The sequence below is a fragment of the Stigmatopora argus genome, chromosome 8, assembly GCF_051989625.1.
Source record: "Stigmatopora argus isolate UIUO_Sarg chromosome 8, RoL_Sarg_1.0, whole genome shotgun sequence".
Lineage (NCBI taxonomy): Eukaryota > Metazoa > Chordata > Actinopteri > Syngnathiformes > Syngnathidae > Stigmatopora > Stigmatopora argus.
In genome coordinates this window covers 942528-965000 of record NC_135394.1, presented here as the reverse complement: position 1 = coordinate 965000, position 22473 = coordinate 942528, and the positions used below count along the sequence as shown (strand labels likewise).

At 45.9% G+C, this 22473-nt stretch overlaps 45 non-coding genes and 7 pseudogenes across 45 annotated transcripts; all 52 read right to left on the bottom strand.

Annotated features, from left to right (window-relative positions):
* Nucleotides 1-44: 44 nt before the first annotated feature.
* LOC144079695 (5S ribosomal RNA) lies at nucleotides 45-163 on the bottom strand. The gene has a single exon (XR_013301751.1). It is a non-coding gene; the product is annotated as a 5S ribosomal RNA (ribosomal RNA).
* Nucleotides 164-479: 316 nt separating this feature from the next.
* Nucleotides 480-598, bottom strand: LOC144079694 (5S ribosomal RNA). Its single transcript, XR_013301750.1, has one exon. It is a non-coding gene; the product is annotated as a 5S ribosomal RNA (ribosomal RNA).
* Nucleotides 599-911: 313 nt separating this feature from the next.
* Nucleotides 912-1030, bottom strand: LOC144079566 (5S ribosomal RNA). The gene has a single exon (XR_013301625.1). It is a non-coding gene; the product is annotated as a 5S ribosomal RNA (ribosomal RNA).
* A 316-nt stretch (nucleotides 1031-1346) lies between these two features.
* LOC144080893 (5S ribosomal RNA) lies at nucleotides 1347-1465 on the bottom strand. Its single transcript, XR_013302735.1, has one exon. It is a non-coding gene; the product is annotated as a 5S ribosomal RNA (ribosomal RNA).
* A 316-nt stretch (nucleotides 1466-1781) lies between these two features.
* LOC144080248 (5S ribosomal RNA) lies at nucleotides 1782-1900 on the bottom strand. The gene has a single exon (XR_013302285.1). It is a non-coding gene; the product is annotated as a 5S ribosomal RNA (ribosomal RNA).
* Nucleotides 1901-2216: 316 nt separating this feature from the next.
* Nucleotides 2217-2335, bottom strand: LOC144080892 (5S ribosomal RNA). Its single transcript, XR_013302734.1, has one exon. It is a non-coding gene; the product is annotated as a 5S ribosomal RNA (ribosomal RNA).
* A 316-nt stretch (nucleotides 2336-2651) lies between these two features.
* On the bottom strand, nucleotides 2652-2770 carry LOC144080365 (5S ribosomal RNA). Its single transcript, XR_013302397.1, has one exon. It is a non-coding gene; the product is annotated as a 5S ribosomal RNA (ribosomal RNA).
* A 316-nt stretch (nucleotides 2771-3086) lies between these two features.
* On the bottom strand, nucleotides 3087-3205 carry LOC144080699 (5S ribosomal RNA; annotated as a pseudogene).
* Nucleotides 3206-3521: 316 nt separating this feature from the next.
* On the bottom strand, nucleotides 3522-3640 carry LOC144081001 (5S ribosomal RNA). Its single transcript, XR_013302840.1, has one exon. It is a non-coding gene; the product is annotated as a 5S ribosomal RNA (ribosomal RNA).
* A 316-nt stretch (nucleotides 3641-3956) lies between these two features.
* On the bottom strand, nucleotides 3957-4075 carry LOC144079684 (5S ribosomal RNA). The gene has a single exon (XR_013301740.1). It is a non-coding gene; the product is annotated as a 5S ribosomal RNA (ribosomal RNA).
* Nucleotides 4076-4391: 316 nt separating this feature from the next.
* On the bottom strand, nucleotides 4392-4510 carry LOC144080890 (5S ribosomal RNA). The gene has a single exon (XR_013302732.1). It is a non-coding gene; the product is annotated as a 5S ribosomal RNA (ribosomal RNA).
* A 316-nt stretch (nucleotides 4511-4826) lies between these two features.
* On the bottom strand, nucleotides 4827-4945 carry LOC144080561 (5S ribosomal RNA). The gene has a single exon (XR_013302584.1). It is a non-coding gene; the product is annotated as a 5S ribosomal RNA (ribosomal RNA).
* A 316-nt stretch (nucleotides 4946-5261) lies between these two features.
* Nucleotides 5262-5380, bottom strand: LOC144079555 (5S ribosomal RNA). The gene has a single exon (XR_013301614.1). It is a non-coding gene; the product is annotated as a 5S ribosomal RNA (ribosomal RNA).
* A 316-nt stretch (nucleotides 5381-5696) lies between these two features.
* Nucleotides 5697-5815, bottom strand: LOC144079727 (5S ribosomal RNA). Its single transcript, XR_013301782.1, has one exon. It is a non-coding gene; the product is annotated as a 5S ribosomal RNA (ribosomal RNA).
* A 316-nt stretch (nucleotides 5816-6131) lies between these two features.
* LOC144080625 (5S ribosomal RNA) lies at nucleotides 6132-6250 on the bottom strand (annotated as a pseudogene).
* A 316-nt stretch (nucleotides 6251-6566) lies between these two features.
* LOC144081064 (5S ribosomal RNA) lies at nucleotides 6567-6685 on the bottom strand. The gene has a single exon (XR_013302899.1). It is a non-coding gene; the product is annotated as a 5S ribosomal RNA (ribosomal RNA).
* Nucleotides 6686-6998: 313 nt separating this feature from the next.
* Nucleotides 6999-7117, bottom strand: LOC144080889 (5S ribosomal RNA). Its single transcript, XR_013302731.1, has one exon. It is a non-coding gene; the product is annotated as a 5S ribosomal RNA (ribosomal RNA).
* A 316-nt stretch (nucleotides 7118-7433) lies between these two features.
* LOC144080888 (5S ribosomal RNA) lies at nucleotides 7434-7552 on the bottom strand. Its single transcript, XR_013302730.1, has one exon. It is a non-coding gene; the product is annotated as a 5S ribosomal RNA (ribosomal RNA).
* Nucleotides 7553-7868: 316 nt separating this feature from the next.
* On the bottom strand, nucleotides 7869-7987 carry LOC144079902 (5S ribosomal RNA). Its single transcript, XR_013301950.1, has one exon. It is a non-coding gene; the product is annotated as a 5S ribosomal RNA (ribosomal RNA).
* A 316-nt stretch (nucleotides 7988-8303) lies between these two features.
* Nucleotides 8304-8422, bottom strand: LOC144079554 (5S ribosomal RNA). Its single transcript, XR_013301613.1, has one exon. It is a non-coding gene; the product is annotated as a 5S ribosomal RNA (ribosomal RNA).
* A 316-nt stretch (nucleotides 8423-8738) lies between these two features.
* LOC144079552 (5S ribosomal RNA) lies at nucleotides 8739-8857 on the bottom strand. The gene has a single exon (XR_013301611.1). It is a non-coding gene; the product is annotated as a 5S ribosomal RNA (ribosomal RNA).
* Nucleotides 8858-9173: 316 nt separating this feature from the next.
* LOC144079551 (5S ribosomal RNA) lies at nucleotides 9174-9292 on the bottom strand. Its single transcript, XR_013301610.1, has one exon. It is a non-coding gene; the product is annotated as a 5S ribosomal RNA (ribosomal RNA).
* Nucleotides 9293-9608: 316 nt separating this feature from the next.
* On the bottom strand, nucleotides 9609-9727 carry LOC144080887 (5S ribosomal RNA). The gene has a single exon (XR_013302729.1). It is a non-coding gene; the product is annotated as a 5S ribosomal RNA (ribosomal RNA).
* A 316-nt stretch (nucleotides 9728-10043) lies between these two features.
* On the bottom strand, nucleotides 10044-10162 carry LOC144080624 (5S ribosomal RNA; annotated as a pseudogene).
* Nucleotides 10163-10478: 316 nt separating this feature from the next.
* Nucleotides 10479-10597, bottom strand: LOC144079489 (5S ribosomal RNA). Its single transcript, XR_013301551.1, has one exon. It is a non-coding gene; the product is annotated as a 5S ribosomal RNA (ribosomal RNA).
* A 316-nt stretch (nucleotides 10598-10913) lies between these two features.
* On the bottom strand, nucleotides 10914-11032 carry LOC144079550 (5S ribosomal RNA). Its single transcript, XR_013301609.1, has one exon. It is a non-coding gene; the product is annotated as a 5S ribosomal RNA (ribosomal RNA).
* Nucleotides 11033-11348: 316 nt separating this feature from the next.
* On the bottom strand, nucleotides 11349-11467 carry LOC144079549 (5S ribosomal RNA). Its single transcript, XR_013301608.1, has one exon. It is a non-coding gene; the product is annotated as a 5S ribosomal RNA (ribosomal RNA).
* Nucleotides 11468-11783: 316 nt separating this feature from the next.
* Nucleotides 11784-11902, bottom strand: LOC144080886 (5S ribosomal RNA). The gene has a single exon (XR_013302728.1). It is a non-coding gene; the product is annotated as a 5S ribosomal RNA (ribosomal RNA).
* A 316-nt stretch (nucleotides 11903-12218) lies between these two features.
* On the bottom strand, nucleotides 12219-12337 carry LOC144080623 (5S ribosomal RNA; annotated as a pseudogene).
* Nucleotides 12338-12650: 313 nt separating this feature from the next.
* On the bottom strand, nucleotides 12651-12769 carry LOC144081224 (5S ribosomal RNA). Its single transcript, XR_013303055.1, has one exon. It is a non-coding gene; the product is annotated as a 5S ribosomal RNA (ribosomal RNA).
* Nucleotides 12770-13085: 316 nt separating this feature from the next.
* On the bottom strand, nucleotides 13086-13204 carry LOC144079548 (5S ribosomal RNA). Its single transcript, XR_013301607.1, has one exon. It is a non-coding gene; the product is annotated as a 5S ribosomal RNA (ribosomal RNA).
* Nucleotides 13205-13520: 316 nt separating this feature from the next.
* On the bottom strand, nucleotides 13521-13639 carry LOC144081213 (5S ribosomal RNA). Its single transcript, XR_013303044.1, has one exon. It is a non-coding gene; the product is annotated as a 5S ribosomal RNA (ribosomal RNA).
* A 316-nt stretch (nucleotides 13640-13955) lies between these two features.
* On the bottom strand, nucleotides 13956-14074 carry LOC144080622 (5S ribosomal RNA; annotated as a pseudogene).
* Nucleotides 14075-14390: 316 nt separating this feature from the next.
* On the bottom strand, nucleotides 14391-14509 carry LOC144080885 (5S ribosomal RNA). The gene has a single exon (XR_013302727.1). It is a non-coding gene; the product is annotated as a 5S ribosomal RNA (ribosomal RNA).
* A 318-nt stretch (nucleotides 14510-14827) lies between these two features.
* LOC144081094 (5S ribosomal RNA) lies at nucleotides 14828-14946 on the bottom strand. The gene has a single exon (XR_013302927.1). It is a non-coding gene; the product is annotated as a 5S ribosomal RNA (ribosomal RNA).
* Nucleotides 14947-15259: 313 nt separating this feature from the next.
* On the bottom strand, nucleotides 15260-15378 carry LOC144079955 (5S ribosomal RNA). The gene has a single exon (XR_013302001.1). It is a non-coding gene; the product is annotated as a 5S ribosomal RNA (ribosomal RNA).
* A 316-nt stretch (nucleotides 15379-15694) lies between these two features.
* LOC144079530 (5S ribosomal RNA) lies at nucleotides 15695-15813 on the bottom strand. The gene has a single exon (XR_013301590.1). It is a non-coding gene; the product is annotated as a 5S ribosomal RNA (ribosomal RNA).
* A 316-nt stretch (nucleotides 15814-16129) lies between these two features.
* On the bottom strand, nucleotides 16130-16248 carry LOC144080986 (5S ribosomal RNA). Its single transcript, XR_013302825.1, has one exon. It is a non-coding gene; the product is annotated as a 5S ribosomal RNA (ribosomal RNA).
* Nucleotides 16249-16561: 313 nt separating this feature from the next.
* Nucleotides 16562-16680, bottom strand: LOC144079537 (5S ribosomal RNA). The gene has a single exon (XR_013301596.1). It is a non-coding gene; the product is annotated as a 5S ribosomal RNA (ribosomal RNA).
* A 316-nt stretch (nucleotides 16681-16996) lies between these two features.
* Nucleotides 16997-17115, bottom strand: LOC144079825 (5S ribosomal RNA). Its single transcript, XR_013301876.1, has one exon. It is a non-coding gene; the product is annotated as a 5S ribosomal RNA (ribosomal RNA).
* Nucleotides 17116-17431: 316 nt separating this feature from the next.
* LOC144080644 (5S ribosomal RNA) lies at nucleotides 17432-17550 on the bottom strand (annotated as a pseudogene).
* Nucleotides 17551-17868: 318 nt separating this feature from the next.
* On the bottom strand, nucleotides 17869-17987 carry LOC144081093 (5S ribosomal RNA). The gene has a single exon (XR_013302926.1). It is a non-coding gene; the product is annotated as a 5S ribosomal RNA (ribosomal RNA).
* Nucleotides 17988-18303: 316 nt separating this feature from the next.
* Nucleotides 18304-18422, bottom strand: LOC144080883 (5S ribosomal RNA). The gene has a single exon (XR_013302726.1). It is a non-coding gene; the product is annotated as a 5S ribosomal RNA (ribosomal RNA).
* A 316-nt stretch (nucleotides 18423-18738) lies between these two features.
* On the bottom strand, nucleotides 18739-18857 carry LOC144080882 (5S ribosomal RNA). The gene has a single exon (XR_013302725.1). It is a non-coding gene; the product is annotated as a 5S ribosomal RNA (ribosomal RNA).
* A 313-nt stretch (nucleotides 18858-19170) lies between these two features.
* On the bottom strand, nucleotides 19171-19289 carry LOC144079536 (5S ribosomal RNA). Its single transcript, XR_013301595.1, has one exon. It is a non-coding gene; the product is annotated as a 5S ribosomal RNA (ribosomal RNA).
* A 316-nt stretch (nucleotides 19290-19605) lies between these two features.
* LOC144079824 (5S ribosomal RNA) lies at nucleotides 19606-19724 on the bottom strand. The gene has a single exon (XR_013301875.1). It is a non-coding gene; the product is annotated as a 5S ribosomal RNA (ribosomal RNA).
* Nucleotides 19725-20040: 316 nt separating this feature from the next.
* LOC144080912 (5S ribosomal RNA) lies at nucleotides 20041-20159 on the bottom strand. The gene has a single exon (XR_013302753.1). It is a non-coding gene; the product is annotated as a 5S ribosomal RNA (ribosomal RNA).
* A 313-nt stretch (nucleotides 20160-20472) lies between these two features.
* LOC144080881 (5S ribosomal RNA) lies at nucleotides 20473-20591 on the bottom strand. Its single transcript, XR_013302724.1, has one exon. It is a non-coding gene; the product is annotated as a 5S ribosomal RNA (ribosomal RNA).
* A 316-nt stretch (nucleotides 20592-20907) lies between these two features.
* On the bottom strand, nucleotides 20908-21026 carry LOC144080880 (5S ribosomal RNA). The gene has a single exon (XR_013302723.1). It is a non-coding gene; the product is annotated as a 5S ribosomal RNA (ribosomal RNA).
* Nucleotides 21027-21342: 316 nt separating this feature from the next.
* LOC144080304 (5S ribosomal RNA) lies at nucleotides 21343-21460 on the bottom strand. The gene has a single exon (XR_013302340.1). It is a non-coding gene; the product is annotated as a 5S ribosomal RNA (ribosomal RNA).
* A 316-nt stretch (nucleotides 21461-21776) lies between these two features.
* Nucleotides 21777-21895, bottom strand: LOC144080643 (5S ribosomal RNA; annotated as a pseudogene).
* A 318-nt stretch (nucleotides 21896-22213) lies between these two features.
* On the bottom strand, nucleotides 22214-22332 carry LOC144080878 (5S ribosomal RNA). Its single transcript, XR_013302721.1, has one exon. It is a non-coding gene; the product is annotated as a 5S ribosomal RNA (ribosomal RNA).
* Between the last annotated feature and the right edge of the window lie 141 nt (nucleotides 22333-22473).

Below are 22473 nucleotides of genomic sequence, written 5' to 3'. Positions count from 1 at the left end.
AGGAGATAACAATCCATGAAATGTCGAAAATGGTTTTGACAAGATGCTTACAGCACCTGGTATTCCCAAGCAGTCTCCCATCCAGGTACTAACCAGGCCCAACCCTGCTTAGCTTCCGAGATCAGAAGAGATCGGGCGTTTTCAGGGTAGTATGGCCGTGAGCAACATTGTCGATGAACAAATCCCCTTTGGAAATCCGAACGGTCCATAGTCTTGCATGTGGATCATGTATTTGGATATTTGGATCGGGTGTGGAGGGCGAGGGGTCCTCTTTGGAGAACCCTTCGTTAAAGGAGTCGACTTTGTTGCCGCTTGCTCTTCTTTTGCTTTATTACTTCTACAACTACGGGAATGAAGATTATCAGAAGGAGAGCTTCAATAAAATGTTGTGAGATGTGCAGAGGAGGGAAGTCTTTCATGATTTAGGAGGTCAAAAGGAGATAACAATCCATGAAATGTCGAAAATGGTTTTGACAAGATGCTTACAGCACCTGGTATTCCCAAGCAGTCTCCCATCCAGGTACTAACCAGGCCCAACCCTGCTTAGCTTCCGAGATCAGAAGAGATCGGGCGTTTTCAGGGTAGTATGGCCGTGAGCAACATTGTCGATGAACAAATCCCCTTTGGAAATCCGAACGGTCCATAGTCTTGCATGTGGATCATGTATTTGGATATTTGGATCGGGTGTGGAGGGCGAGGGGTCCTCTTTGGAGAACCCTTCGTTAAAGGAGTCGACTTTGTTGCCGCTTGCTCTTCTTTTGCTTTATTACTTCTACAACTACGGGAATGAAGATTATCAGGAGAGCTTCACTAAAATGTTGTGAGATATGCAGAGGAGGGAAGTCTTTCATGATTTAGGAGGTCAAAAGGAGATGAACATCCATGAAATGTCGAAAATGGTTTTGACAAGATGCTTACAGCACCTGGTATTCCCAAGCGGTCTCCCATCCAGGTACTAACCAGGCCCAACCGTGCTTAACTTCCGAGATCAGATGAGATCAGGCGTTTTCAGGGTAGTATGGCCGTGAGCAACATTGTCGCTGAACAAATCCCCTTTGGAAATCCGAACGGTCCATAGTCTTGCATGTGGATCGTGTATTTGGATATTTGGATCGGGTGTGGAGGGTGAGGGGTCCTCTTTGGAGAACCCTTCGTTAAAGGAGTCAACTTTGTTGCCGCTTGCTCTTCTTTTGCTTTATTACTTCTACAACTACGGGAATGAAGATTATCAGAAGGAGAGCTTCAATAAAATGTTGTGAGATGTGCAGAGGAGGGAAGTCTTTCATGATTTAGGAGGTCAAAAGGAGATGAACATCCATGAAATGTCGAAAATGGTTTTGACAAGATGCTTACAGCACCTGGTATTCCCAAGCGGTCTCCCATCCAGGTACTAACCAGGCCCAACCCTGCTTAGCTTCCGAGATCAGACGAGATCGGGCGTTTTCAGGGTAGTATGGCCGTGAGCAACATTGTCGCTGAACAAATCCCCTTTGGAAATCCGAACGGTCCATAGTCTTGCATGTGGATCGTGTATTTGGATATTTGGATCGGGTGTGGAGGGTGAAGGGTCCTCTTTGGAGAACCCTTCGTTAAAGGAGTCGACTTTGTTGCCGCTTGCTCTTCTTTTGCTTTATAACTTCTACAACTACGGGAATGAAGATTATCAGAAGGAGAGCTTCAATAAAATGTTGTGAGATGTGCAGAGGAGGGAAGTCTTTCATGATTTAGGAGGTCAAAAGGAGATGAACATCCATGAAATGTCGAAAACGGTTTTGACAAGATTCTTACAGCACCTGGTATTCCCAAGCGGTCTCCCATCCAGGTACTAACCAGGCCCAACCCTGCTTGGCTTCCGAGATCAGACGAGATCAGGCGTTTTCAGGGTAGTATGGCCGTGAGCAACCTTGTTGCTGAACAAATCCCCTTTGGAAATCCGAACGGTCCATAGTCTTGCATGTGGATCGTGTATTTGGATATTTGGATCGGGTGTGGAGGGTGAGGGGTCCTCTTTGGAGAACCCTTCGTTAAAGGAGTCGACTTTGTTGCCGCTTGCTCTTCTTTTGCTTTATTACTTCTACAACTACGGGAATGAAGATTATCAGAAGGAGAGCTTCAATAAAATGTTGTGAGCTGTGCAGAGGAGGGAAGTCTTTCATGATTTAGGATGTCAAAAGGAGATGAACATCCATGAAATGTCGAAAATGGTTTTGACAAGATGCTTACAGCACCTGGTATTCCCAAGCGGTCTCCCATCCAGGTACTAACCAGGCCCAACCCTGCTTAGCTTCCGAGATCAGACGAGATCGGGCGTTTTCAGGGTAGTATGGCCGTGAGCAACATTGTCGCTGAACAAATCCCCTTTGGAAATCCGAACGGTCCATAGTCTTGCATGTGGATCGTGTATTTGGATATTTGGATCGGGTGTGGAGGGTGAGGGGTCCTCTTTGGAGAACCCTTCGTTAAAGGAGTCGACTTTGTTGCCGCTTGCTCTTCTTTTGCTTTATAACTTCTACAACTACGGGAATGAAGATTATCAGAAGGAGAGCTTCAATAAAATGTTGTGAGATGTGCAGAGGAGGGAAGTCTTTCATGATTTAGGAGGTCAAAAGGAGATGAACATCCATGAAATGTCGAAAATGGTTTTGACAAGATTCTTACAGCACCTGGTATTCCCAAGCGGTCTCCCATCCAGATACTAACCAGGCCCAACCCTGCTTAGCTTCCGAGATCAGACGAGATCAGGCGTTTTCAGGGTAGTATGGCCGTGAGCAACATTGTTGCTGAACAAATCCCCTTTGGAAATCCGAACGGTCCATAGTCTTGCATGTGGATCGTGTATTTGGATATTTGGATCGGGTGTGGAGGGTGAGGGGTCCTCTTTGGAGAACCCTTCGTTAAAGGAGTCGACTTTGTTGCCGCTTGCTCTTCTTTTGCTTTATTACTTCTACAACTACGGGAATGAAGATTATCAGAAGGAGAGCTTCAATAAAATGTTGTGAGATGTGCAGAGGAGGGAAGTCTTTCATGATTTAGGAGGTCAAAAGGAGATGAACATCCATGAAATGTCGAAAATGGTTTTGACAAGATGCTTACAGCACCTGGTATTCCCAAGCGGTCTCCCATCCAGGTACTAACCAGGCCCAACCCTGCTTAGCGTCCGAGATCAGACGAGATAGGGCGTTTTCAGCGTAGTATGGTCGTGAGCAACATTGTCGCTGAACAAATCCCCTTTGGAAATCCGAACGGTCCATAGTCTTGCATGTGGATCGTGTATTTGGATATTTGGATCGGGTGTGGAGGGTGAGTGGTCCTCTTTGGAGAACCCTTCGTTAAAGGAGTCGACTTTGTTGCCGCTTGCTCTTCTTTTGCTTTATTACTTCTACAACTACGGGAATGAAGATTATCAGAAGGAGAGCTTCAATAAAATGTTGTGAGATGTGCAGAGGAGGGAAGTCTTTCATGATTTAGGAGGTCAACAGGAGATGAACATCCATGAAATGTCGAAAATGGTTTTGACAAGATGCTTACAGCACCTGGTATTCCCAAGCGGTCTCCCATCCAGGTACTAACCAGGCCCAACCCTGCTTAGCTTCCGAGATCAGACGAGATCGGGCATTTTCAGGGTAGTATGGCCGTGAGCAACATTGTCGCTGAACAAATCCGCTTTGGAAATCCGAACGGTCCATAGTCTTGCATGTGGATCGTGTATTTGGATATTTGGATCGGGTGTGGAGGGTGAGTGGTCCACTTTGGAGAACCCTTCGTTAAAGGAGTCGACTTTGTTGCCGCTTGCTCTTCTTTTGCTTTATTACTTCTACAACTACGGGAATGAAGATTATCAGAAGGAGAGCTTCAATAAAATGTTGTGAGATGTGCAGAGGAGGGAAGTCTTTCATGATTTAGGAGGTCAAAAGGAGATGAACATCCATGAAATGTCGAAAATGGTTTTGACAAGATGCTTACAGCACCTGGTATTCCCAAGCGGTCTCCCATCCAGGTACTAACCAGGCCCAAACCTGCTTAGCTTCCGAGATCAGACGAGATCGGGCGTTTTCAGGGTAGTATGGCCGTGAGCAACATTGTCGCTGAACAAATCCCCTTTGGAAATCCGAACGGTCCATAGTCTTGCATGTGGATCGTGTATTTGGATATTTGGATCGGGTGTGGAGGGTGAGGGGTCCTCTTTGGAGAACCCTTCGTTAAAGGAGTCGACTTTGTTGCCGCTTGCTCTTCTTTTGCTTTATAACTTCTACAACTACGGGAATGAAGATTATCAGAAGGAGAGCTTCAATAAAATGTTGTGAGATGTGCAGAGGAGGGAAGTCTTTCATGATTTAGGATGTCAAAAGGAGATGAACATCCATGAAATGTCGAAAATGGTTTTGACAAGATGCTTACAGCACCTGGTATTCCCAAGCGGTCTCCCATCCAGGTACTAACCAGGCCCAACCCTGCTTAGCTTCCGAGATCAGACGAGATCGGGCGTTTTCAGGGTAGTATGGCCGTGAGCAACATTGTCGCTGAACAAATCCCCTTTGGAAATCCGAACGGTCCATAGTCTTGCATGTGGATCGTGTATTTGGATATTTGGATCGGGTGTGGAGGGTGAGGGGTCCTCTTTGGAGAACCCTTCGTTAAAGGAGTCGACTTTGTTGCCGCTTGCTCTTCTTTTGCTTTATAACTTCTACAACTACGGGAATGAAGATTATCAGAAGGAGAGCTTCAATAAAATGTTGTGAGATGTGCAGAGGAGGGAAGTCTTTCATGATTTAGGAGGTCAAAAGGAGATGAACATCCATGAAATGTCGAAAATGGTTTTGACAAGATTCTTACAGCACCTGGTATTCCCAAGCGGTCTCCCATCCAGATACTAACCAGGCCCAACCCTGCTTAGCTTCCGAGATCAGACGAGACCAGGCGTTTTCAGGGTAGTATGGCCGTGAGCAACATTGTTGCTGAACAAATCCCCTTTGGAAATCCGAACGGTCCATAGTCTTGCATGTGGATCGTGTATTTGGATATTTGGATCGGGTGTGGAGGGTGAGGGGTCCTCTTTGGAGAACCCTTCGTTAAAGGAGTCGACTTTGTTGCCGCTTGCTCTTCTTTTGCTTTATTACTTCTACAACTACGGGAATGAAGATTATCAGAAGGAGAGCTTCAATAAAATGTTGTGAGATGTGCAGAGGAGGGAAGTCTTTCATGATTTAGGAGGTCAAAAGGAGATGAACATCCATGAAATGTCGAAAATGGTTTTGACAAGATGCTTACAGCACCTGGTATTCCCAAGCGGTCTCCCATCCAGGTACTAACCAGGCCCAACCCTGCTTAGCTTCCGAGATCAGACGAGATCGGGCGTTTTCAGGGTAGTATGGTCGTGAGCAACATTGGCGCTGAACAAATCCCCTTTGGAAATCCGAACGGTCCATAGTCTTGCATGTGGATCGTGTATTTGGATATTTGGATCGGGTGTGGAGGGTGAGGGGTCCTCTTTGGAGAACCCTTCGTTAAAGGAGTCGACTTTGTTGCCGCTTGCTCTTCTTTTGCTTTATTACTTCTACAACTACGGGAATGAAGATTATCAGAAGGAGAGCTTCAATAAAATGTTGTGAGATGTGCAGAGGAGGTAAGTCTTTCATGATTTAGGAGGTCAAAAGGAGATGAACATCCATGAAATGTCGAAAATGGTTTTGACAAGATGCTTACAGCACCTGGTATTCCCAAGCGGTCTCCCATCCAGGTACTAACCAGGCCCAACCCTGCTTGGCTTCCGAGATCAGACGAGATCAGGCGTTTTCAGGGTAGTATGGCCGTGAGCAACCTTGTTGCTGAACAAATCCCCTTTGGAAATCCGAACGGTCCATAGTCTTGCATGTGGATCGTGTATTTGGATATTTGGATCGGGTGTGGAGGGTGAGGGGTCCTCTTTGGAGAACCCTTCGTTAAAGGAGTCAACTTTGTTGCCGCTTGCTCTTCTTTTGCTTTATTACTTCTACAACTACGGGAATGAAGATTATCAGAAGGAGAGCTTCAATAAAATGTTGTGAGATGTGCAGAGGAGGGAAGTCTTTCATGATTTAGGAGGTCAAAAGGAGATGAACATCCATGAAATGTCGAAAATGGTTTTGACAAGATGCTTACAGCACCTGGTATTCCCAAGCGGTCTCCCATCCAGGTACTAACCAGGCCCAACCCTGCTTAGCTTCCGAGATGAGACGAGATTGGGCGTTTTCAGGGTAGTATGGCCGTGAGCAACATTGTCGCTGAACAAATCCCCTTTGGAAATCCGAACGGTCCATAGTCTTGCATGTGGATCGTGTATTTGGATATTTGGATCGGGTGTGGAGGGTGAGGGGTCCTCTTTGGAGAACCCTTCGTTAAAGGAGTCGACTTTGTTGCCGCTTGCTCTTCTTTTGCTTTATTACTTCTACAACTACGGGAATGAAGATTATCAGAAGGAGAGCTTCAATAAAATGTTGTGAGATGTGCAGAGGAGGGAAGTCTTTCATGATTTAGGAGGTCAAAAGGAGATGAACATCCATGAAATGTCGAAAATGGTTTTGACAAGATGCTTACAGCACCTGGTATTCCCAAGCGGTGTCCCATCCAGGTACTAACCAGGCCCAACCCTGCTTAGCTTCCGAGATCAGACGAGATCGGGCGTTTTCAGGGTAGTATGGCCGTGAGCAACATTGTTGTTGAACAAATCCCCTTTGGAAATCGGAACGGTCCATAGTCTTGCATGTGGATCGTGTATTTGGATATTTGGATCCGGTGTGGAGGGTGAGGGGTCCTCTTTGGAGAACCCTTCGTTAAAGGAGTCGACTTTGTTGCCGCTTGCTCTTCTTTTGCTTTATTACTTCTACAACTACGGGAATGAAGATTATCAGGAGAGCTTCAATAAAATGTTGTGAGATATGCAGAGGAGGGAAGTCTTTCATGATTTAGGATGTCAAAAGGAGATGAACATCCATGAAATGTCGAAAATGGTTTTGACAAGATGCTTACAGCACCTGGTATTCCCAAGCGGTCTCCCATCCAGGTACTAACCAGGCCCAACCCTGCTTAGCTTCCGAGATCAGACGAGATCGGGCGTTTTCAGGGTAGTATGGCCGTGAGCAACATTGTTGTTGAACAAATCCCCTTTGGAAATCCGAACGGTCCATAGTCTTGCATGTGGATCGTGTATTTGGATATTTGGATCGGGTGTGGAGGGTGAGGGGTCCTCTTTGGAGAACCCTTCGTTAAAGGAGTCGACTTTGTTGCCGCTTGCTCTTCTTTTGCTTTATTACTTCTAAAACTACGGGAATGAAGATTATCAGAAGGAGAGCTTCAATAAAATGTTGTGAGATGTGCAGAGGAGGGAAGTCTTTCATGATTTAGGAGGTCAAAAGGAGATGAACATCCATGAAATGTCGAAAATGGTTTTGACAAGATGCTTACAGCACCTGGTATTCCCAAGCGGTCTCCCATCCAGGTACTAACCAGGCCCAACCCTGCTTAGCTTCCGAGATCAGACGAGATCGGGCGTTTTCAGGGTAGTATGGCCGTGAGCAACATTGTTGTTGAACAAATCCCCTTTGGAAATCGGAACGGTCCATAGTCTTGCATGTGGATCGTGTATTTGGATATTTGGATCCGGTGTGGAGGGTGAGGGGTCCTCTTTGGAGAACCCTTCGTTAAAGGAGTCGACTTTGTTGCCGCTTGCTCTTCTTTTGCTTTATTACTTCTACAACTACGGGAATGAAGATTATCAGAAGGAGAGCTTCAATAAAATGTTGTGAGATGTGCAGAGGAGGGAAGTCTTTCATGATTTAGGAGGTCAAAAGGAGATGAACATCCATGAAATGTCGAAAATGGTTTTGACAAGATGCTTACAGCACCTGGTATTCCCAAGCGGTCTCCCATCCAGGTACTAACCAGGCCCAACCCTGCTTAGCTTCCGAGATCAGACGAGATCAGGCGTTTTCAGGGTAGTATGGTCGTGAGCAACATTGGCGCTGAACAAATCCCCTTTGGAAATCCGAACGGTCCATAGTCTTGCATGTGGATCGTGTATTTGGATATTTGGATCGGGTGTGGAGGGTGAGGGGTCCTCTTTGGAGAACCCTTCGTTAAAGGAGTCGACTTTGTTGCCGCTTGCTCTTCTTTTGCTTTATTACTTCTACAACTACGGGAATGAAGATTATCAGAAGGAGAACTTCAATAAAATGTTGTGAGATGTGCAGAGGAGGGAAGTCTTTCATGATTTAGGAGGTCAAAAGGAGATGAACATCCATGAAATGTCGAAAATGGTTTTGACAAGATGCTTACAGCACCTGGTATTCCCAAGCGGTCTCCCATCCAGGTACTAACCAGGCCCAACCCTGCTTAGCTTCCGAGATCAGACGAGATCGGGCGTTTTCAGGGTAGTATGGTCGTGAGCAACATTGGCGCTGAACAAATCCCCTTTGGAAATCCGAACGGTCCATAGTCTTGCATGTGGATCGTGTATTTGGATATTTGGATCGGGTGTGGAGGGTGAGGGGTCCTCTTTGGAGAACCCTTCGTTAAAGGAGTCGACTTTGTTGCCGCTTGCTCTTCTTTTGCTTTATTACTTCTACAACTACGGGAATGAAGATTATCAGAAGGAGAGCTTCAATAAAATGTTGTGAGATGTGCAGAGGAGGGAAGTCTTTCATGATTTAGGAGGTCAAAAGGAGATGAACATCCATGAAATGTCGAAAATGGTTTTGACAAGATGCTTACAGCACCTGGTATTCCCAAGCGGTCTCCCATCCAGGTACTAACCAGGCCCAACCCTGCTTAGCTTCCGAGATCAGACGAGATCGGGCGTTTTCAGGGTAGTATGGTCGTGAGCAACATTGGCGCTGAACAAATCCCCTTTGGAAATCCGAACGGTCCATAGTCTTGCATGTGGATCGTGTATTTGGATATTTGGATCGGGTGTGGAGGGTGAGGGGTCCTCTTTGGAGAACCCTTCGTTAAAGGAGTCGACTTTGTTGCCGCTTGCTCTTCTTTTGCTTTATTACTTCTACAACTACGGGAATGAAGATTATCAGAAAGAGAGCTTCAATAAAATGTTGTGAGATGTGCAGAGGAGGGAAGTCTTTCATGATTTAGGAGGTCAAAAGGAGATGAACATCCATGAAATGTCGAAAATGGTTTTGACAAGATGCTTACAGCACCTGGTATTCCCAAGCGGTCTCCCATCCAGGTACTAACCAGGCCCAACCCTGCTTAGCTTCCGAGATCAGACGAGATCGGGCGTTTTCAGGGTAGTATGGTCGTGAGCAACATTGGCGCTGAACAAATCCCCTTTGGAAATCCGAACGGTCCATAGTCTTGCATGTGGATCGTGTATTTGGATATTTGGATCGGGTGTGGAGGGTGAGGGTTCCTCTTTGGAGAACCCTTCGTTAAAGGAGTCGACTTTGTTGCCGCTTGCTCTTCTTTTGCTTTATTACTTCTACAACTACGGGAATGAAGATTATCAGAAGGAGAGCTTCAATAAAATGTTGTGAGATGTGCAGAGGAGGGAAGTCTTTCATGATTTAGGAGGTCAAAAGGAGATGAACATCCATGAAATGTCGAAAATGGTTTTGACAAGATGCTTACAGCACCTGGTATTCCCAAGCGGTCTCCCATCCAGGTACTAACCAGGCCCAACCCTGCTTAGCTTCCGAGATCAGACGAGATCGGGCGTTTTCAGGGTAGTATGGCCGTGAGCAACATTGTCCCTGAACAAATCCCCTTTGGAAATCCGAACGGTCCATAGTCTTGCATGTGGATCGTGTATTTGGATATTTGGATCGGGTGTGGAGGGTGAGGGGTCCTCTTTGGAGAACCCTTCGTTAAAGGAGTCGACTTTGTTGCCGCTTGCTCTTCTTTTGCTTTATTACTTCTAAAACTACGGGAATGAAGATTATCAGAAGGAGAGCTTCAATAAAATGTTGTGAGATGTGCAGAGGAGGGAAGTCTTTCATGATTTAGGAGGTCAAAAGGAGATGAACATCCATGAAATGTCGAAAATGGTTTTGACAAGATGCTTACAGCACCTGGTATTCCCAAGCGGTCTCCCATCCAGGTACTAACCAGGCCCAACCCTGCTTAGCTTCCGAGATGAGACGAGATTGGGCGTTTTCAGGGTAGTATGGCCGTGAGCAACATTGTCGCTGAACAAATCCCCTTTGGAAATCCGAACGGTCCATAGTCTTGCATGTGGATCGTGTATTTGGATATTTGGATCGGGTGTGGAGGGTGAGGGGTCCTCTTTGGAGAACCCTTCGTTAAAGGAGTCGACTTTGTTGCCGCTTGCTCTTCTTTTGCTTTATTACTTCTACAACTACGGGAATGAAGATTATCAGAAGGAGAGCTTCAATAAAATGTTGTGAGATGTGCAGAGGAGGGAAGTCTTTCATGATTTAGGAGGTCAAAAGGAGATGAACATCCATGAAATGTCGAAAATGGTTTTGACAAGATGCTTACAGCACCTGGTATTCCCAAGCGGTCTCCCATCCAGGTACTAACCAGACCCAACCCTGCTTAGCTTCCGAGATCAGACGAGATCGGGCGTTTTCAGGGTAGTATGGCCGTGAGCAACATTGTTGCTGAACAAATCCCCTTTGGAAATCCGAACGGTCCATAGTCTTGCATGTGGATCGTGTATTTGGATATTTGGATCGGGTGTGGAGGGTGAGGGGTCCTCTTTGGAGAACCCTTCGTTAAAGGAGTCGACTTTGTTGCCGCTTGCTCTTCTTTTGCTTTATTACTTCTACAACTACGGGAATGAAGATTATCAGAAGGAGAGCTTCAATAAAATGTTGTGAGATGTGCAGAGGAGGGAAGTCTTTCATGATTTAGGAGGTCAAAAGGAGATGAACATCCATGAAATGTCGAAAATGGTTTTGACAAGATGCTTACAGCACCTGGTATTCCCAAGCGGTCTCCCATCCAGGTACTAACCAGGCCCAACCCTGCTTAGCTTCCGAGATCAGACGAGATCGGGCGTTTTCAGGGTAGTATGGTCGTGAGCAACATTGGCGCTGAACAAATCCCCTTTGGAAATCCGAACGGTCCATAGTCTTGCATGTGGATCGTGTATTTGGATATTTGGATCGGGTGTGGAGGGTGAGGGGTCCTCTTTGGAGAACCCTTCGTTAAAGGAGTCGACTTTGTTGCCGCTTGCTCTTCTTTTGCTTTATTACTTCTACAACTACGGGAATGAAGATTATCAGAAGGAGAGCTTCAATAAAATGTTGTGAGATGTGCAGAGGAGGGAAGTCTTTCATGATTTAGGAGGTCAAAAGGAGATGAACATCCATGAAATGTCGAAAATGGTTTTGACAAGATGCTTACAGCACCTGGTATTCCCAAGCGGTCTCCCATCCAGGTACTAACCAGGCCCAACCCTGCTTAGCTTCCGAGATCAGACGAGATCGGGCGTTTTCAGGGTAGTATGGTCGTGAGCAACATTGGCGCTGAACAAATCCCCTTTGGAAATCCGAACGGTCCATAGTCTTGCATGTGGATCGTGTATTTGGATATTTGGATCGGGTGTGGAGGGTGAGGGTTCCTCTTTGGAGAACCCTTCGTTAAAGGAGTCGACTTTGTTGCCGCTTGCTCTTCTTTTGCTTTATTACTTCTACAACTACGGGAATGAAGATTATCAGAAGGAGAGCTTCAATAAAATGTTGTGAGATGTGCAGAGGAGGGAAGTCTTTCATGATTTAGGAGGTCAAAAGGAGATGAACATCCATGAAATGTCGAAAATGGTTTTGACAAGATGCTTACAGCACCTGGTATTCCCAAGCGGTCTCCCATCCAGGTACTAACCAGGCCCAACCCTGCTTAGCTTCCGAGATCAGACGAGATCGGGCGTTTTCAGGGTAGTATGGCCGTGAGCAACATTGTCCCTGAACAAATCCCCTTTGGAAATCCGAACGGTCCATAGTCTTGCATGTGGATCGTGTATTTGGATATTTGGATCGGGTGTGGAGGGTGAGGGGTCCTCTTTGGAGAACCCTTCGTTAAAGGAGTCGACTTTGTTGCCGCTTGCTCTTCTTTTGCTTTATTACTTCTAAAACTACGGGAATGAAGATTATCAGAAGGAGAGCTTCAATAAAATGTTGTGAGATGTGCAGAGGAGGGAAGTCTTTCATGATTTAGGAGGTCAAAAGGAGATGAACATCCATGAAATGTCGAAAATGGTTTTGACAAGATGCTTACAGCACCTGGTATTCCCAAGCGGTCTCCCATCCAGGTACTAACCAGGCCCAACCCTGCTTAGCTTCCGAGATGAGACGAGATTGGGCGTTTTCAGGGTAGTATGGCCGTGAGCAACATTGTCGCTGAACAAATCCCCTTTGGAAATCCGAACGGTCCATAGTCTTGCATGTGGATCGTGTATTTGGATATTTGGATCGGGTGTGGAGGGTGAGGGGTCCTCTTTGGAGAACCCTTCGTTAAAGGAGTCGACTTTGTTGCCGCTTGCTCTTCTTTTGCTTTATTACTTCTACAACTACGGGAATGAAGATTATCAGGAGAGCTTCAATAAAATGTTGTGAGATATGCAGAGGAGGGAAGTCTTTCATGATTTAGGAGGTCAAAAGGAGATGAACATCCATGAAATGTCGAAAATGGTTTTGACAAGATGCTTACAGCACCTGGTATTCCCAAGCGGTCTCCCATCCAGGTACTAACCAGACCCAACCCTGCTTAGCTTCCGAGATCAGACGAGATCGGGCGTTTTCAGGGTAGTATGGCCGTGAGCAACATTGTTGCTGAACAAATCCCCTTTGGAAATCCGAACGGTCCATAGTCTTGCATGTGGATCGTGTATTTGGATATTTGGATCGGGTGTGGAGGGTGAGGGGTCCTCTTTGGAGAACCCTTCGTTAAAGGAGTCGACTTTGTTGCCGCTTGCTCTTCTTTTGCTTTATTACTTCTACAACTACGGGAATGAAGATTATCAGAAGGAGAGCTTCAATAAAATGTTGTGAGATGTGCAGAGGAGGGAAGTCTTTCATGATTTAGGAGGTCAAAAGGAGATGAACATCCATGAAATGTCGAAAATGGTTTTGACAAGATGCTTACAGCACCTGGTATTCCCAAGCGGTCTCCCATCCAGGTACTAACCAGGCCCAACCCTGCTTAGCTTCCGAGATCAGACGAGATCGGGCGTTTTCAGGGTAGTATGGTCGTGAGCAACATTGGCGCTGAACAAATCCCCTTTGGAAATCCGAACGGTCCATAGTCTTGCATGTGGATCGTGTATTTGGATATTTGGATCGGGTGTGGAGGGTGAGGGTTCCTCTTTGGAGAACCCTTCGTTAAAGGAGTCGACTTTGTTGCCGCTTGCTCTTCTTTTGCTTTATTACTTCTACAACTACGGGAATGAAGATTATCAGAAGGAGAGCTTCAATAAAATGTTGTGAGATGTGCAGAGGAGGGAAGTCTTTCATGATTTAGGAGGTCAAAAGGAGATGAACATCCATGAAATGTCGAAAATGGTTTTGACAAGATGCTTACAGCACCTGGTATTCCCAAGCGGTCTCCCATCCAGATACTAACCAGGCCCAACCCTGCTTAGCTTCCGAGATCAGACGAGATCGGGCGTTTTCAGGGTAGTATGGCCGTGAGCAACATTGTCCCTGAACAAATCCCCTTTGGAAATCCGAACGGTCCATAGTCTTGCATGTGGATCGTGTATTTGGATATTTGGATCGGGTGTGGAGGGTGAGGGGTCCTCTTTGGAGAACCCTTCGTTAAAGGAGTCGACTTTGTTGCCGCTTGCTCTTCTTTTGCTTTATTACTTCTAAAACTACGGGAATGAAGATTATCAGAAGGAGAGCTTCAATAAAATGTTGTGAGATGTGCAGAGGAGGGAAGTCTTTCATGATTTAGGAGGTCAAAAGGAGATGAACATCCATGAAATCTCGAAAATAGTTTTGACAAGATGCTTACAGCACCTGGTATTCCCAAGCGGTCTCCCATCCAGGTACTAACCAGGCCCAACCCTGCTTAGCTTCCGAGATGAGACGAGATTGGGCGTTTTCAGGGTAGTATGGCCGTGAGCAACATTGTCGCTGAACAAATCCCCTTTGGAAATCAGAACGGTCCATAGTCTTGCATGTGGATCATGTATTTGGATATTTGGATCGGGTGTGGAGGGTGAGGGGTCCTCTTTGGAGAACCCTTCGTTAAAGGAGTCGACTTTGTTGCCGCTTGCTCTTCTTTTGCTTTATTAATTCTACAATTACGGGAATGAAGATTATCAGAAGGAGAGCTTCAATAAAATGTTGTGAGATGTGCAGAGTAGGGAAGTCTTTCATAATTTAGTATGTCAAAAGGAGATGAACATCCATGAAATGTCGAAAATGGTTTTGACAAGATGCTTACAGCACCTGGTATTCCCAAGCGGTCTCCCATCCAGGTACTAACCAGGCCCAACCCTGCTTAGCTTCCGAGATCAGACGAGATCGGGCGTTTTCAGGGTAGTATGGCCGTGAGCAACATTGTCGCTGAATAAATCCCCTTTGGAAATTCAAACGGTCCATAGTCTTGCACGTGCTAATCGTGTATTTGGATATTTGGATCGGGTGTGGAGGGTGAGGGGTCCTCTTTGGTGAACCCTTCGTTAAAGGAGTCGACTTTGTTGCCGCTTGCTCTTCTTTTGCTTTATTACTTCTACAACTACGGGAATGAAGATTATCAGAAGGAGAGCTCCAATAAAAGGTTGTGAGATGTGCAGAGTAGGGAAGTCTTTCATGATTTAGGATGTCAAAAGGAGATGAACATCCATGAAATGTCGAAAATGGTTTTGACAAGATGCTTACAGCACCTGGTATTCCCAAGCGATCTCCCATCCAGGTACTAACCAGGCCCAACCCTGCTTAGCTTCCGAGATCAGACGAGATCGGGCGTTTTCAGGGTAGTATGGCCGTGAGCAACATTGTCGCTGAATAAATCCCCTTTGGAAATTCAAACGGTCCATAGTCTTGCATGTGGATCGTGTATTTGGATATTTGGATCCGGTGTGGAGGGCGAGGGGTCCTCTTTGGAAAGCCCTTCGTTGAAGGAGTCGACTTTCTTGCCGCTTGCTATTCTTTTGCTTTATTACTTCTACAACTACGGGAATGAAGATTATCAGGAGAGCTTCAATAAAATGTTGTGAGATATGCAGAGGAGGGAAGTCTTTCGTGATTTAGTAGGTCAAAAGGAGATGAACATCCATGAAATGTCGAAAATGGTTTTGACAAGATGCTTACAGCACCTGGTATTCCCAAGCGGTCTCCCATCCAGGTACTAACCAGGCCCAACCCTGCTTAGCTTCCGAGATCAGACGAGATCGGGCGTTTTCAGGGTAGTATGGCGATGAGCAACATTGTCGCTGAACAAATCCCCTTTGGAAATCCGAACGGTCCATAGTCTTGCATGTGGATCGTGTATTTGGATATTTGGATCGGGTGTGGAGGGTGAGGGGTCCTCTTTGGAGAACCCTTCGTTAAAGGAGTCGACTTTGTTGCCGCTTGCTCTTCTTTTGCTTTATTACTTCTACAACTACGGGAATGAAGATTATCAGAAGGAGAGCTTCGATAAAATGTTTTGAGATGTGCAGAGTAGGGAAGTCTTTCATGAATTAGGAGGTCAAAAGGAGATGAACATCCATGAAATGTCGAAAATGGTTTTGACAAGATGCTTACAGCACCTGGTATTCCCAAGCGGTCTCCCATCCAGGTACTAACCAGGCCCAACCCTGCTTAGCTTCCAAGATCAGACGAGATCGGGCGTTTTCAGGGTAGTATGGCCGTGAGCAACATTGTTGCTGAACAAATCCCCTTTGGAAATCCGAACGGTCCATAGTCTTGCATGTGGATCGTGTATTTGGATATTTGGATCGGGTGTGGAGGGTGAGGGGTCCTCTTTGGAGAACCCTTCGTTAAAGGAGTCGACTTTGTTGCCGCTTGCTCTTCTTTTGCTTTATTACTTCTTCAACTACGGGAATGAAGATTATCAGAAGGAGAGCTTCAATAAAATGTTGTGAGATGTGCAGAGGAGGGAAGTCTTTCATGATTTAGGATGTCAAAAGGAGATGAACATCCATGAAATGTCGAAAATGGTTTTGACAAGATGCTTACAGCACCTGGTATTCCCAAGCGGTTTCCCATCCAGGTACTAACCAGGCCCAACCCTGCTTAGCTTCCGAGATCAGACGAGATCGGGCGTTTTCAGGGTAGTATGGCCGTGAGCAACATTGTCACTGAATAAATCCCCTTTGGAAATTCAAACGGTCCATAGTCTTGCATGTGGATCGTGTATTTGGATATTTGGATCCGGTGTGTAGGGCGAGGGGTCCTCTTTGGAAAGCCCTTCGTTGAAGGAGTCGACTTTGTTGCCGCTTGCTATTCTTTTGCTTTATTACTTCTACAACTACGGGAATGAAGATTATCAGGAGAGCTTCAATAAAATGTTGTGAGATATGCAGAGGAGGGAAGTCTTTCATGATTTAGGAGGTCAAAAGGAGATGAACATCCATGAAATGTCGAAAATGGTTTTGACAAGATGCTTACAGCACCTGGTATTCCCAAGCGGTCTCCCATCCAGGTACTAACCAGGCCCAACCCTGCTTAGCTTCCGAGATCAGACGAGATCGGAAGTTTTCAGGGTAGTATGGCCGTGAGCAACATTGTCGCTGAACAAATCCCCTTTGGAAATTCGAACGGTCCATAGTCTTGCATGTGGATCGTGTATTTGGATATTTGGATTGGGTGTGGAGGGTGAGGGGTCCTCTTTGGAGAACCCTTCGTTAAAGGAGTCGACTTTGTTGCCGCTTGCTCTTCTTTTGCTTTATTACTTCTACAACTACGGGAATGAAGATTATCAGAAGGAGAGCTTCAATAAAATGTTATGAGATGTGCAGAGGAGGGAAGTCTTTCATGATTTAGGAGGTCAAGAGGAGATGAACATCCTTGAAATGTCGAAAATGGTTTTGACAAGATGCTTACAGCACCTGGTATTCCCAAGCGGTCTCCCATCCAGGTACTAACCAGGCCCAACCCTGCTTAGCTTCCAAGATCAGACGAGATCGGGCATTTTCAGGGTAGTATGGCCGTGAGCAACATTGTCGCTCAACAAATCCCCTTTGGAAATCCGAACGATCCATAGTCTTGCATTTGGATCGTGTATTTGGATATTTGGATCGGGTGTGGAGGGTGAGGGGTCCTCTTTGGAGAACCCTTCGTTAAAGGAGTCGACTTTGTTGCCGCTTGCTCTTCTTTTGCTTTATTACTTCTACAACTACGGGAATGAAGATTATCAGAAGGAGAGCTTCAATAAAATGTTGTGAGATGTGCAGAGGAGGGAAGTCTTTCATGATTTAGGAGGTCAAAAGGAGATGAACATCCTTGAAATGTCGAAAATGGTTTTGACAAGATGCTTACAGCACCTGGTATTCCCAAGCAGTCTCCCATCCAGGTACTAACAAGGCCCAACCCTGCTTAGCTTCCAAGATCAGACGAGATCGGGCATTTTCAGGGTAGTATGGCCGTGAGCAACATTGTTGCTGAACAAATCCCCTTTGGAAATCCGAACGGTCCATAGTCTTGCACGTGCTAATCGTGTATTTGGATATTTGGATCGGGTGTGGAGGGTGAGGGGTCCTCTTTGGAGAACCCTTCGTTAAAGGAGTCGACTTTGTTGCCGCTTGCTCTTCTTTTGCTTTATTACTTCTACAACTACGGGAATGAAGATTATCAGAAGGAGAGCTCCAATAAAAGGTTGTGAGATGTGCAGAGTAGGGAAGTCTTTCATGATTTAGGATGTCAAAAGGAGATGAACATCCATGAAATGTCGAAAATGGTTTTGACAAGATGCTTACAGCACCTGGTATTCCCAAGCGATCTCCCATCCAGGTACTAACCAGGCCCAACCCTGCTTAGCTTCCGAGATCAGACGAGATCGGGCGTTTTCAGGGTAGTATGGCCGTGAGCAACATTGTCGCTGAACAAATCCCCTTTGGAAATCCGAACGGTCCATAGTCTTGCATGTGGATCGTGTATTTGGATATTTGGATCGGGTGTGGAGGGTGAGTCGTCCTCTTTGGTGAACCCTTCGTTAAAGGAGTCGACTTTGTTGCCGCTTGCTCTTCTTTTGGTTTATTACTTCTACAACTACGGGAATGAAGATTATCAGAAGGAGAGCTTCAATAAAATGTTTTGAGATGTGCAGAGTAGGGAAGTCTTTCATGAATTAGGAGGTCAAAAGGAGATGAACATCCATGAAATGTCGAAAATGGTTTTGACAAGATGCTTACAGCACCTGGTATTCCCAAGCGGTCTCCCATCCAGGTACTAACCAGGCCCAACCCTGCTTAGCTTCCGAGATCAGACGAGATCGGGCGTTTTCAGGGTAGTATGGCCGTGAGCAACATTGTCGCTGAACAAATCCCCTTTGGAAATCCGAACGGTCCATAGTCTTGCATGTGGATCGTGTATTTGGATATTTGGATCGGGTGTGGAGGGTGAGGGGTCCTCTTTGGAGAACCCTTCGTTAAAGGAGTCGACTTTGTTGCCGCTTGCTCTTCTTTTGCTTTATTACTTCTTCAACTACGGGAATGAAGATTATCAGAAGGAGAGCTTCAATAAAATGTTGTGAGATGTGCAGAGGAGGGAAGTCTTTCATGATTTAGGATGTCAAAAGGAGATGAACATCCATGAAATGTCGAAAATGGTTTTGACAAGATGCTTACAGCACCTGGTATTCCCAAGCGGTCTCCCATCCAGGTACTAACCAGGCCCAACCCTGCTTAGCTTCCGAGATCAGACGAGATCGGGCGTTTTCAGGGTAGTATGGCCGTGAGCAACATTGTCACTGAATAAATCCCCTTTGGAAATTCAAACGGTCCATAGTCTTGCATGTGGATCGTGTATTTGGATATTTGGATCCGGTGTGTAGGGCGAGGGGTCCTCTTTGGAAAGCCCTTCGTTGAAGGAGTCGACTTTGTTGCCGCTTGCTATTCTTTTGCTTTATTACTTCTACAACTACGGGAATGAAGATTATCAGGAGAGCTTCAATAAAATGTTGTGAGATATGCAGAGGAGGGAAGTCTTTCATGATTTAGGAGGTCAAAAGGAGATGAACATCGATGAAATGTCGAAAATGGTTTTGACAAGATGCTTACAGCACCTGGTATTCCCAAGCGGTCTCCCATCCAGGTACTAACCAGGCCCAACCCTGCTTAGCTTCCGAGATCAGACGAGATCGGAAGTTTTCAGGGTAGTATGGCCGTGAGCAACATTGTCGCTGAACAAATCCCCTTTGGAAATTCGAACGGTCCATAGTCTTGCATGTGGATCGTGTATTTGGATATTTGGATTGGGTGTGGAGGGTGAGGGGTCCTCTTTGGAGAACCCTTCGTTAAAGGAGTCGACTTTGTTGCCGCTTGCTCTTCTTTTGCTTTATTACTTCTACAACTACGGGAATGAAGATTATCAGAAGGAGAGCTTCAATAAAATGTTATGAGATGTGCAGAGGAGGGAAGTCTTTCATGATTTAGGAGGTCAAGAGGAGATGAACATCCTTGAAATGTCGAAAATGGTTTTGACAAGATGCTTACAGCACCTGGTATTCCCAAGCGGTCTCCCATCCAGGTACTAACCAGGCCCAACCCTGCTTAGCTTCCAAGATCAGACGAGATCGGGCATTTTCAGGGTAGTATGGCCGTGAGCAACATTGTCGCTCAACAAATCCCCTTTGGAAATCCGAACGATCCATAGTCTTGCATTTGGATCGTGTATTTGGATATTTGGATCGGGTGTGGAGGGTGAGGGGTCCTCTTTGGAGAACCCTTCGTTAAAGGAGTCGACTTTGTTGCCGCTTGCTCTTCTTTTGCTTTATTACTTCTACAACTACGGGAATGAAGATTATCAGAAGGAGAGCTTCAATAAAATGTTGTGAGATGTGCAGAGGAGGGAAGTCTTTCATGATTTAGGAGGTCAAAAGGAGATGAACATCCATGAAATGTCGAAAATGGTTTTGACAAGATGCTTACAGCACCTGGTATTCCCAAGGGGTCTCCCATCCAGGTACTAACCAGGCCCAACCCTGCTTAGCTTCCGAGATCAGACGAGATCGGGCGTTTTCAGGGTAGTATGGCCGTGAGCAACATTGTCGCTGAATAAATCCCCTTTGGAAATTCAAACGGTCCATAGTCTTGCATGTGGATCGTGTATTTGGATATTTGGATCCGGTCTGGAGGGCAAGGGGTCCTCTTTGGAAAGCCCTTCGTTGAAGGAGTCGACTTTGTTGCCGCTTGCTATTCTTTTGCTTTATTACTTCTACAACTACGGGAATGAAGATTATCAGGAGAGCTTCAATAAAATGTTGTGAGATATGCAGAGGAGGGAAGTCTTTCATGATTTAGGAGGTCAAAAGGAGATGAACATCCATGAAATGTCAAAAATGGTTTTGACAAGATGCTTACAGCACCTGGTATTCCCAAGCGGTCTCCCATCCAGGTACTAACCAGGCCCAACCCTGCTTAGCTTCCGAGATCAGACGAGATCGGGCGTTTTCAGGGTAGTATGGCCGTGAGCAACATTGTCGCTGAACAAATCCCCTTTGGAAATCCGAACGGTCCATAGTCTTGCATGTGGATCGTGTATTTGGATATTTGGATCGGGTGTGGAGGGTGAGGGGTCCTCTTTGGAGAACCCTTCGTTAAAGGAGTCGACTTTGTTGCCGCTTGCTCTTCTTTTGCTTTATTACTTCTACAACTACGGGAATGAAGATTATCAGAAGGAGAGCTTCAATAAAATGTTGTGAGATGTGCAGAGTAGGGAAGTCTTTCATGATTTAGGAGGTCAAAAGGAGATGAACATCCATGAAATGTCGAAAATGGTTTTGACAAGATGCTTACAGCACCTGGTATTCCCAAGCGGTCTCCCATCCAGGTACTAACCAGGCCCAACCCTGCTTAGCTTCCGAGATCAGACGAGATCGGGCGTTTTCAGGGTAGTATGGCCGTGAGCAACATTGTCGCTGAACAAATCCCCTTTGGAAATCCGAACGGTCCATAGTCTTGCATGTGGATCGTGTATTTGGATATTTGGATCGGGTGTGGAGGGTGAGGGGTCCTCTTTGGAGAACCCTTCGTTAAAGGAGTCGACTTTGTTGCCGCTTGCTCTTCTTTTGCTTTATTACTTCTACAACTACGGGAATGAAGATTATCAGAAGGAGAGCTTCAATAAAATGTTGTGAGATGTGCAGAGTAGGGAAGTCTTTCATGATTTAGGAGGTCAAAAGGAGATGAACATCCATGAAATGTCGAAAATGGTTTTGACAAGTTGCTTACAGCACCTGGTATTCCCAAGCGGTCTCCCATCCAGGTACTAACCAGGCCCAACCTGCTTAGCTTCCGAGATCAGACGAGATCGGGCGTTTTCAGGGTAGTATGGCCGTGAGCAACATTGTCGCTGAACAAATCCCCTTTGGAAATCCGAACGGTCCATAGTCTTGCATGTGGATCGTGTATTTGGATATTTGGATCGGGTGTGGAGGGTGAGGGGTCCTCTTTGGAGAACCCTTTGTTAAAGGAGTCGACTTTGTTGCCGCTTGCTCTTCTTTTGCTTTATTACTTCTACAACTACGGGAATGAAGATTATCAGAAGGAGAGCTTCAATAAAATGTTGTGAGATGTGCAGAGGAGGGAAGTCTTTCATGATTTAGGAGGTCAAAAGGAGATGAACATCCTTGAAATGTCGAAAATGGTTTTGACAAGATGCTTACAGCACCTGGTATTCCCAAGCAGTCTCCCATCCAGGTACTAACAAGGCCCAACCCTGCTTAGCTTCCAAGATCAGACGAGATCGGGCATTTTCAGGGTAGTATGGCCGTGAGCAACATTGTTGCTGAACAAATCCCCTTTGGAAATCCGAACGGTCCATAGTCTTGCACGTGCTAATCGTGTATTTGGATATTTGGATCGGGTGTGGAGGGTGAGGGGTCCTCTTTGGAGAACCCTTCGTTAAAGGAGTCGACTTTGTTGCCGCTTGCTCTTCTTTTGCTTTATTACTTCTACAACTACGGGAATGAAGATTATCAGAAGGAGAGCTTCAATAAAATGTTGTGAGATGTGCAGAGGAGGGAAGTCTTTCATGATTTAGGAGGTCAAAAGGAGATGAACATCCATGAAATGTCGAAAATGGTTTTGACAAGATGCTTACAGCACCTGGTATTCCCAAGCGGTCTCCCATCCAGGTACTAACCAGGCCCAACCCTGCTTAGCTTCCGAGATCAGACGAGATCGGGCGTTTTCAGGGTAGTATGGCCGTGAGCAACATTGTCGCTGAATAAATCCCCTTTGGAAATTCAAACGGTCCATAGTCTTGCATGTGGATCGTGTATTTGGATATTTGGATCCGGTGTGGAGGGCGAGGGGTCCTCTTTGGAAAGCCCTTCGTTGAAGGAGTCGACTTT